This window comes from Bombyx mori, chromosome 17 (genome assembly GCF_030269925.1).
Source record: "Bombyx mori chromosome 17, ASM3026992v2".
Lineage (NCBI taxonomy): Eukaryota > Metazoa > Arthropoda > Insecta > Lepidoptera > Bombycidae > Bombyx > Bombyx mori.
In genome coordinates, this window is record NC_085123.1 from 11,695,426 (window position 1) to 11,707,458 (window position 12,033).

General features: G+C 36.6%; 1 protein-coding gene across 4 annotated transcripts in view; it reads left to right on the top strand.

Moving 5' to 3' along the window:
- Positions 1-12,033, top strand: part of LOC101746405 (circumsporozoite protein) — a 119,341-nt gene that overhangs the window by 96,797 nt on the left and 10,511 nt on the right. The window lies entirely within an intron of this gene.

The following is a 12,033-nucleotide window of genomic DNA, read 5'->3' on the forward strand; positions in this document are numbered from 1 at the left end:
CAAGTGTCACGTTAAATTATAAATTTTAATTGGAGACGTTACGCTTTCGTTACACTAATACTCTGTGCTTGTTCAACATAAGCCACTTATATTATTAACAAGAAAGCATGTATAATTGCAGACTATAGAAAACATTAGATATATATTTCGTTTAAAAGTTTACAAAATTAGAAAATCCACAAACTTACTGGTGGTAGGACCTCTTGTGAGTCCGCGCGGGTAGGTACCACCACCCTGCCTATTTCTGCCGTGAAGCAGTAATGCGTTTCGGTTTGAAGGGTGGGGCAGCCGTTGTAACTATACATGAGACCTTAGAACTTGTATCTCAAGGTGGGTGGCGCATTTACGTTGTGGATGTCTATGAGCTCCAGTAACAATTTAACACCAGGTGGGCTGTGAGCTCGTCCAGCCATCTAAGCAATAAAAAAAAAAAAAAAAACTTTAAAATTTTCGTAAAGTAATCCTGCTTTCTCATCTCTCATCTTAACCTAATGGCTAAGTAGGTAAACGGTTGAGTGGAAGAGATCGCTTTTAGCGACAAGATCGCCTATTGTGTTAATTATGTTTTGGTCTGAAATGAAGCATACCTTCTCCTTCTCTAAGTTAAGTAGTGGATTACCGAGTGACGTGACTATACCGGAAAACAAATTCTGAGACAAATATCAATGTTTGTATCAATACGTTAGCCTCTGATAAATTTTCACGAAATACTTCTATAATGCCTACCAACCAGTCAAAACTATTTCTATAGATGTATCATTTTATCTTAATAAAATTACGTGAGAGACCTAAATAGCTGAACCCGAATCCCTTAGAGGTTCGGTGGTGACACAAAAAAAATGACTAGAAAGAAGGTAGCCAGATTTCTCTGCTTATTCCCCCCGATTGAAGGTTACGGGGCGACCTAAGGGGACGAGGTCACCGCCACCTCGTAGACTGAAAAAAAGGTCTGCTCCCAACATCCTAGCCGCAGTCTTCAGTCTGCCCCTGGGTCACGGCGCTTGCAACATGCCGAAATATCGGGGAAACCATGCAATATAAAAAAAGCTTAACAGTAATTCGTTAAATAATAGTTTCCAAAATGTATGTATATGCACATATAGTGAATACTGAAAACAAATTAAGACATACCAAAATCTTCGAATAAATTATTTCACGCTCCTTTATCAGGGATTCCGAACACGTAATTGCCTGAATTAATCTATGTAGACGCGCGATTATCTGCACTATTTATTAACGTACCTACGCTTAGTGCTGGTCCGTGAATAATTTGTTACATCTATTCTAGTTTGAGTGTAAACCGTGGAATAATCTAGATTAATCGCCAAGCTCATAAAGAGTTTAAATAAAACTGAAATCCATTTGTTAATTTTTTTTCGGTGGAATATTTTTTTCGGATCAGAGAGTTGTTATTATCACAGTCTGCTCTGCTATTAATTAGGGTCGTGGCGTGCAACCTCTTTGACACGACATAAGAACTACAACGACTAGACATAGTAGACACAGACTAAGACAGAGACTTGACAAGAATTCGAAAAGAAATAGAACGAGGGCGTACGTGACGAGCGGTAGGCAGTACATTTTTTGACTTCTTAAAAGACAGGCACAAAGGCGACAAGGAACGAACCGACCGTTCTCATATACATATAAAAATAGTCGACAAAAGAACGAATTGACCGTTCAAGTGGTTATCCGACCGTTCGATCAGAATTCATTGGGATTTTATAAACCTACTGCTATCATTTTGTGGCTGTCCGTGTTAGCAGTAGGTATGTTTATCGATTCGTTTCGATGGTGAGGCGGTGCAAGGTGGCCCCTGTGCGCAGCCCAGGGTTTGTTACCCGAGACGATGTCCTTCGGGATTTTCTCGAGGATTAAATCCGGTCCTATCATCAGGACAGGTACCGGCGAAGACGGACCCTCGGTGTGCACTATGTGGTACCGTAGGTTTCGTTTAGCTGGTGTTGTGGAGCTCGATGGGGTTTAGTCGGTAATCGTTGTTGCCTTTTTGCAACTATGCAAGGCATAGTCTCCTGGGGGGAATTGGAGGAGGAAGACCTCGGTCTTCCTTTTCTCCCGTTTCTTCTTTGGAGACGCCGGAGTCCGACATAGCTCGGTCTGTTAGAAGATTCCCCAGCATAGAAAAAAAAGCTGATTTTTGTGAATATACCTTCCTTTCTGAAGGTTTCTAAAGCTATATACTAAAGCTTCTAAAGCTATACAATTATTGTAATTTTAATGAGATTTTAAATTTATGTCATAAGTGATGAAGCAATTGTGCTGTTTTTGCTATGAGCTCCGGTAGCCGTTGATCATAAGACGAACTTTAAGCTCCGGTGCTTATTTTCAATATTATTTATTTTTGTAATCACAATAATTAGGTAAGTGGTACTTAACATTTATCCGTTAATTCAACATTTAGTTTCCAAGCTAGTCAACCAAGCTTACCAATGTAAGCATAACATTTTCCTGATGCTACTAGTTTAATAAAAGTTTTATTAACCATACTTAGTTCGAACAACATGAAAGTACCGTAATAGTTGTCGAGTGTGATGCAAGCGATATCTAAAGTAAACATTATAAGATAAAGTTAAAATTAATTAGAATTAATTAATTAACTTAATTAAACTGTATATTTTTCTCAGAAAACTTTTTTTAATGCTTGTTTAGACGAGCTCACGGCTTTTTTTTTTTTTTTTTTCCTACCTAAGCTGATAGCCCTAGCGGCTATGTCAGCGTAACCCTAACTTTAGTAGGTGAGCTCACGGGGCTCAAACCTGACGATGTTGCTAACACGAACCCTAGCAAGAGCCGTGCTTCGCAGAATCTACCACCGGATCGGAAACGCGACCCACTGAGAAGATCCGGCGAGAAACTCAGTGGGCTGTGTCTGAGAGTTAATTTACTCGTCGAGCCCTTCGTCGCAAGCGACGGGTTCGACGAGAACGGTGACCGGGCTCACGGCACGCCTGGTGTTAAGTATTAGCCGGAGCCCATGGACATTTACAACGTAAATGCCGCCACCCACCTTGAGATATGAGTTATAATGTCTCAGTACAGTTACAACGGCCGCCCCGTCCTTCAAACCGAAACGCATCACTGCTTCCCGGCAGAAACAGGCAGCGTGGTGGCACTATTTCTAAAATCTTAACGTAAATAAATGATGGACCAATAAAGTGGGTAGATAAAGACGTTGATTAGCGTCCCAGCAAGTATGTAAACTGTGTCGGTGCATCTCCCACAGTCGTGCTACTCATTTCTGAAGGTCGTGACCACCTTCATCCATGACTTACGTCCTCACCTTACTGTGCCGTCTCGTCTTGTCTTCGGCTACTTGAAGAATACCATAGACGGTGGAATCAGGGATCAGACTAACGTATTGGCTGCACCGTCGCGATCTTTTTCCCTCCATTTTGCCAGTAACAACTAGTTTTTCAATGTTGTCGTCGATTGGCGATTATTTGTCCATAGGTAAGTATACATAAAGCCGAAATAATAGGGAGCTACATTTTGATTGATAAAACATCATGTGTACTCATCGGAATTTAGATTTACAAACCAAACGAACGTGACAAATGTTCAATAAATATTAGAGGTAAAAGTAAGCTTGGTACGCTCGTTTTGCGCCTACAGAGAACTAAAACTTAGTCATTAGACCGGCTATAATTTATCACAAGAAAATCCAAATCGTACTAAAATAAAAGTTCTTATTTTAATAGCGAAGGATTATTAGACAGTCATCGACTGTGTCTTCAGCAAAACCAAGGTCGGTTTGTATTTGTACTCCACGCATTAACATCACCAAACGAATCTTTGGTCATTACTTTGTACTAACTAATATTAGAAGGGGTTTTTTTTCTTCTTAAGCTGATGGTCTAGAGCAGGGGTGGGCAAATACTTTAAAGCGCGGGCCAAAATGAAATTTTCAAAATGTCTCCCGGGCCGGAGGACTATACCGCATATGCTTTTTTACCGCATATGCTTTTTTAATGCTGATGTCAACAAAATCTCATAAAAGAGTTTAAAAAAATTTATGTGCGGAATTTTTCAACGGGCCGGATAAAATTAGCAAAAGGGCCGGATCCGGCCCGCGGGCCGGCTTTTGCCCACCCCTGGTCTAGAGAGACCATGTCAGCGTCGCCGGGCTAGTAGGTGAGCTCACGGGGCTCAAACCTGACAATATTGCTAACACGAACCCTAGCAAGAGCCGTGCTTCGCAGAATCTACCACCGGATCGGAAACGCGACCCACTGAAAAGGTCCGGCGAGAAACTCAGTGGACTGTGTCTATGGGTTAATTCACTAGCCGAGCCCTTCGGGTTCGACGAAAACGATGACCGGAAGGATATCGTTTGCTTTACATCAAAGCATCAAAGAAAAAAAACAGTGTTTAAGTTTTTTGTTTAACAAAGTAAGTCTGTATTTCACTGAGCACTTTCCGATTTATCACTTACTTAAAACGTACTTAATTAAAAGTATACGTTTAAGAAATCTTAAAAAATATACGTAATCTTCACATTAAATTTATACGTTAAGAGTATTTACAATGCGTGATAGATATTATTATTAAAAAAAAGTAATAATCCACTTCATTCCACTTCATTCCGGTTATTTCCAGATTTGTTCGGTAAAGACGAGAGAGGAGAGACTTTGTAGGGCGGACACGGAATCGCAATCCTTTCGCTAGATTCAATTCCGATAGTATTCACGGAGCTGCTGTTATTGTGGTTAGAAATAGTTAGAATATTCAGTGCTATAGCTTTTAGGCTTAGCGGATTAGAAAGTAGATCGAAATTAATAAGTACTGAAACTATTTCAACAGTTTTCACTTTGTGGTTACACGAGACTTGGAACAAATCAGAAAAGTTAGAAACAAAATATTGAATATGCAAATAAAACTAAGATGAAAACCAATTTTGTATGAAATTAAATAATAACTGATCGTTGAGATCTGAAAAAAAAATGACATGACAATTACAAAAGATTCGAATAACAACTATTTACAAAAAAAAAATTGGAAACATTCACAAATTTTTAAAAAAATATCCTTCTTCATTACTTTTAAAATTTAGTCTAAAACAATAGATACAATAGTATTGAAAATCGATTTACGTGAATATACTATTTTAGTTTATTTTATAAGCTACGTTTCAAAACACCTTTGACTTTTTAGGGCAATAATTAAAAAAAACATTTACAACATTATCTGTGAACATATAGGCACATAACGCACAAAAAATAAATAATAAATCGTAGGCACTTTTGAGCCTAGATACTAGGTATGAGTAATTTTTTTGATCATAAAATAACGATATAAAAAGCATCCTAGTGCCATTGACATGGAGGTTCGTCGTGCGTTTGTTATAATACTTTCTTCAATTTCTAACGTTTTATTATTCTTAACTTTTTTATCAGTCAAAGTATTGTGCTGAATATGAATTAGGAATGATATGAGATATGTTTTGACTTCGTAATTTATTTACATATTTAAGATAAGCAAAATGGCTTTATGAATTTCGTGATTTAAAAAAACCGCGTATATTTGACACTTGTGACTTTTAATTTATTGTCTTAGTAGGCAGACGAGCATACGGCCCACCTAATGATGGGTGATTACCGTCGCCCGTGGACTTCAGCATTGCCAGGTGCAAATAATAATAATCATTTATTTCAGACCGTATTTTAGCCCATATATAAAAATTGTATTTATACATATGTATTAATTGAATATTATTTTTGTCTATTTGGCATTTTGAAGGAAAAGCACGTATTAAAAACATAAAATATGAAAACCCCCAGGAGTTACTAAATAAAAAAAGATGAAGAGAAAATTGTATTTTGTCTTTGTCCATTAAAACTCAATTAAAAAAAAACAGCAAGCACTGCTACAGATAATCTTCGTAAAATATATGTCAATGACCAGTAGTTTGACATTTGATAGTATCACTAAGCTTTAATTAGCATACGTACAATGCCTATTAGTCAAAACACAAAAAAAACATTTAACTGAGCTCTTATAAAATTGAACTCAATAATTTTAATACGCAATAAAAATCGCTTTTTTTTTCACATCATTACTCATACACTTAGCGGTTAATACGACGTTTTGACAAATAATACCTATTCATAACTGGATAATCTCGGAGGTCAATAACTGATGTATGTCCAATGATTGGCATATAACAGATATAAACACTAGTAAAGACTCGTTTAATGAACTGAACATGTAGTCTCTATGAAATCTGCAATGATTGTATACAAAAACTGACGTCCGCCCACTGTTTAGTTGCTGTAATTCTTAATGCGATGCTCAGATAAAAAACTAAACCAGAAAATGTTCTCGAACTTTACGTGTTCTAAATCAATTACGACATAATGCCGAGTCTCAAACGATTTGAATAGTTAAATTTTAGCATGTCCGTTTTTTCTGAATATTAACAATAATAACACATTAGGTACACCAGATCTTTATGTTTAGCCGAAATTATCAATGTAAGAGTAGTCTTTAACGCGGCAACAACTTATCTTTTCATAGGTCATTGACTCGACGGCTCTAATTTAAAATGACTATGAATTATAACGTTGCGTTAATATTATGTATTATAACAATAATATATTGCTTTACAATTTGTTATGAAACTAGATTTGGAAATGGTATTTTTGGGAAAATCATCATTTGACTTTTGAGGGTTGATACTTATTAATTGCCAACAAACAAATGCAGCAGGTACTATGCGTTTTTGAATAATTCCAGAAGTAACCAATCATTGAGAATGAATTCCAAAAGTCTATGATCCAGAATTCCGGTGGTACTTCGTTAAGTCTTTCGAGATTGGCTCTCACTTAATCCTGCAACCGCTAGGGTTCGTATTGCTTCTTCAATCGGATCAACAATTACTGCATATTTCTAATGGTAGAATTAGGGAGAACGGTGATACACATTCTACTACAACTTTTAAATATACTCGTAGGAACGAAAAAACCTACAGGTTCCAATTTATGATGAAGTTATTCGGGAATTCAGTTTAAAGGGGGGGGAGGGGTTGGTTTCCTAAAATACATGCAGCGGTTTTACTGTGGTCTTGGCATTGACGGTGTACATGAGCGACGATGACCACGACGACTTTTAAGCAAGCTAATTCATTAAAATATTTTACAGTTAAACAAAAACTTTTTAGGGATAATTATAAAGAATAAAAAAACATTCCTGTCCTTCGATCAGACTACGGGATAGACTATGGATATCTAAATCATTTTACCTATAACCTATATAACCTATAAGACAACGAACAGTATTTTATTTTTTTTATTGCCCCTGTAGGCAGACGAGCATACGGCCCACCTGATGGTGAGTGGTTACCGCCGCCCATGGACTTCAGCAATGCCAAGCTGCTGCCTACCGCTTAATACTCTCCACAAGCCTATTTTGAAGAAGTTAGTTAAAATACTATTTTTTTGTAAAAGCCTTACGTATTGAAATCAATACGAAATTTTGCTCATTTGGTTATTCAAGCTGATAGACAACACAACGTGAATGATGCTATCTCACTTAGTACATGAGGTTGAAGCCTTAAGTGTTAAGGTCTGTCCCGCCCTTCAAACTTATACTGCGGCGCGGCAAAAATAGGGAATTTGAATTATGTTGTCGTATTTACAATTAATCTATAACTCCCTAACACTGCGATTACCTCTATCGCTCTCTCCTCTATTGCCTCTATCGCTGGATCGCCATCGGCGAGATTTAACTAAGGCGTATCCACGTTGTTGATCACACTGAAAATTAAAAGTACTAAACGCAGAAAAATCGCTATTCCACGGTGTAAGCTAATTAAAGTATCATTACGACATTTACTGGTGGTAGGACCTCTTGTGAGTCCGCGCGGGTAGGTACCACCACCTTGCCTATTTCTGCCGTGAAATAGTAATGCGTTTCGGTTTGAATGATGGGGCAGCCGTTGTAACTATACTGAGACCATACAACTTATATTATATCTCAAGATGGGTGGCGCATTTACGTTGCAGATGTCTATGGACTCCAGTAACCACTTAACACCATGTGGGCTGTGAGCTCGTCCACCCATTTAAGTAATTAAAAAAATACAAAATGTGTGCAATTCACACGTGGTAGAAGTGAAACCTTCCAAAATTAAAATACAATTATCCTAAACGTCTTAAGTATATGTAAAATTTTGTCATTAGTAAATAATTGTAAGGTAGCGCCCTCTGTGAATTGATATTTTAATTTCACGTATAATCCTAAATTAAAATTCACTACAAGAGCTTTCATACACAAGTTAGTATTAAAAAATCTCACAGATGGCGCTGTATTAAATAGTATGTATATTTCTGTCTCATTCTTTGCTGGCTTCATCTTACACATTTTCGTATTTGTGTCTCTTACCTGTCGTTTTTTCCGTTGCATCCGGTTTGAAATCACAACGATTCTAAAGAAGTTTTCACAATAAAAAAACAACAACAAAAAACGACAATAAAAATTTCCGCAATCAAAAACAATTATTGGTTAATAAATTCTCATTAAGCATTACAACTCCATGAGATCGTGTTAGTTTAAATGGGTAATAATGTATTTTAAGCGCAAAAATCCTATCGTCCTATTAAATCCTATCCTATCCTATCCTATTAAATGTGAATTATGTTCAGTTCGTTAGTTCAAGTTTATCGATTAAAGTTAGTACTTCATAGTTTAAGCCATTCCGCTTGATAGCTGACGAGCCTATAACTAGGAATGTTAGCTGTTCACTATATTGTTATATCAAAGCATTTATATTTAATTGTCTTGACTGAGTGACCGATTCAAACATCCAGCCGCATATCTGCTGTGTCTTTTTCAGAATTTCTGTAGATAAAACGGATGTCTGGAAGAGATCGCTTTATTTTACAATTATACCAGTTTATTGACTGTTTTTGAATGTTAATTGGGTTTTGGCGTGCAGTAAAGTATTATATATTCTCCCTCTCTCTCTCTCTCTCTCTTTATCTTATACAATGCCTAGGTCGCTAGGGGCGTCTAGGGGGGTCGCTAGGTCACTAGCACAAATTAAATAGAGATTGTGCTATTTGATGCTTTTTATATTGTTAACATCCGTTAAGTAAGGATTTATGGAAATTTAACCCCTAAAAGGTTAAAATAAGGAATGAAAGTCAAGCTAAGGCTATATTACTGCATATTAATTTGGATTTGGTGTTAATTACCAAGTCATTAATATAAGAGTACTGTCATCAATCTAACTAAATAAATTATTCAAACGAAATCATGTTCCTCCTATTGCCAAGCATTCACCGTAAATATCCGAATTGATACATAAAGCGCAAATCTCAATACTATTTAATTTTGCTATTTAAGACTTAATAATATATTAAAATACCACTAAGCGCTATGACATATTTTTTTGAAACAAGTTTCAAGTTTTTTTACGTATAAGAGTGACAGTAGCTACTCAGCATTGGATGGGCCGTGAGCTCGTCTGCCTACCGTGGCAATAAAAAATATATGTTTTATGCCACTTAAGAACGGAAGTTACAAACACTTCGCGTCGAAAGTGGGTAGACTGGTGCTCTCTCTCTCTCTCTCTCCCATCCAGGATCGCTCGGCTAAATCACTAGATAAATGAAAGAGCATAAAGGAATTTGAGAAAGAGAATATACTACACATTTCAATTGTCAATGAGAAAATACGTAACGTAAGCTTAGAAAAAACCTCTCAATTATAAATATACAAGATATGGTTGTTTTTTTTATCAGCTTTTCGTTATAGTGAGACAAACAAGGTTTTTATATCCAAGCAATGTATCAATACCGTTTGAAGATACGAATTATCGCTTATGTAACATTACTTAACACTTAAAACGAGGCGAGTCGTTTATTATAATTTTATTACCGCTTAAAATATCGCATACAACTACAATCATGTTAATTGCCGAGTCCACACCCTAATGATGATGCCAGCATGGAAACGTTGTTACAAAATAAGGTTGTCAATTTTATTGAAATTTTAATAAACAAAAACCAATGTAGCTTCAAACCGGTGATGCTCAAAATAACGCTGTTTGCAGTATGTACATAATCTCACCGGGATAAGACCAATGATGAATTTAAAATGAGGGCAGACTTGAAGAGATGTTTGAAGAGACCACCAAAATTCGGGTATTTTAAAAATTTTTGTATTTTTTTTGTGTTAATTTTTTTTAACAACAATTTTTTTCCTTTTATTAACTGTAAAGACTGCTTGATTGTGCCGCGTCAGTTAAACATAAGAAAGATATTCCCTAATAAGAAATACCTATCAAGAACTTAAATCGGTAGTTTCTTAATTCCCAATTCACTTCAAGAAATATACGAATGCTCTATGAATTTAATTAGGAAATATAATATTTTTTATTGACCCGAGTATTCGTCAGAGCCATCCCTAAGATGCACCGAGGTGTATTAATTTTCACAGTGGTCAGAGAACGTGAGATAATTATGATGGCATGTGTAATTCTGACGGGTCATTTGGGACAACTGATCAACATGAAATCACGAAACAGTTTTTAGATCAACGTTCATCTAACGATTTTCTATAGGCCGAAGTTTCGGTGTCACAACGCGGTATCTTCGTGATTATCATAGCTTGAAGTGAATGAGACTGTTTCCATATTGTTTTTAAAGTCTAGCCAAAAGGATCCGTCCGACAATTTAAGTTAGAAGTGATGTTGAATTTATGATATTTTTTTGTTGTTAATTTACATTTAACGTATAATTGTCATTTAATATAAGTCATTATGTTCCATAAATATCAGTTAATCAAACTAAACATTGTATTTTTTCTTCTTTTTTTCTAAAATAACCTTCATCGGCCTAAAAGCAAAGATTTTAAATCTGTGTATACACTTGCACATACGAGATAAGAACAAATACAACCTGATATATATATATTTTTTTATTGCTTAGAGGGGTGGACGAGCTCACAGCCCACCTGGTGTTAAGTGGTTACTGGAGCCCATAGACATCTACAATGTAAATGCGCCACCCACCTTGAGATACAAGTTCTAAGGTCTCAGTATAGTTACAGCGGCTACCCCACCCTTCAAACCGAAACGCATTACTGCTTCACGGCAGAAATAGGCGGGGTGGTGGTACCTACCCGTGCGGACTCACAAGAGGTCCTACCACCAGTAAATATAATAATAATAGGTAAATATAATAATAATAGGTCATAATAATATATTAAATCATATCTTTGACAATGATCTTGACTCCTATCAAATCGAACCTGACCCTTGGTTTAATGGACCCTAATCAATAACTACCAAAGCGATCGTAATAGACATATCTAATTAATGAAGCCAATTCAGTTTTTTTATTTATTTCAAATGTTAAGAGAATAGATGAATATTCACATCAAAGTGTAGTGGACCGACGACTTGCAAAAGACAGCCAGTGTTTTTTATTTGTTAGCCATAACGGTCAAAATAGCTCATGGTTAGCCGATGTTAAACAGTCACACATTCTTTTTTTTTCTTCATATTGCGCTAGATGAGTGACCGAGCTTATGGTGCGCTTACGTACCTACTGAAGTCCATGGACATCATAACATTAATATCGCTACTCACCATGAGATAGGAATACTTAACTCAATTATTTAACGATAATCAAAGCGTTTAAACAGGAACACAATATGACGGTTTCGCGTCAGAAATGCGGGCTCAAAATACCCCCTGTAATCAACAAATACCAGTTGAGCTTATGGCGCGCTTACGTACCTACTGAAGCCCATGGACATCATAACATTAATATCGCTACTCACCATGAGATAGGAATACTCAACTCAATTATTTAACGATAATCAAAGCGTTTAAACAGGAACACAATATGACGGCTTCGCGTCAGAAATGCGGGCTCAAAATACCCCCTATCATCAACAAATACCAGTTGACATTCGCACCTGAGAATGGGCAGCTACTACGGCCCATTCTCAGGTGAATCACTTATTCACTTTTTAGTGCACCCACGGGAAGGGTGGGGCTATTCTGGG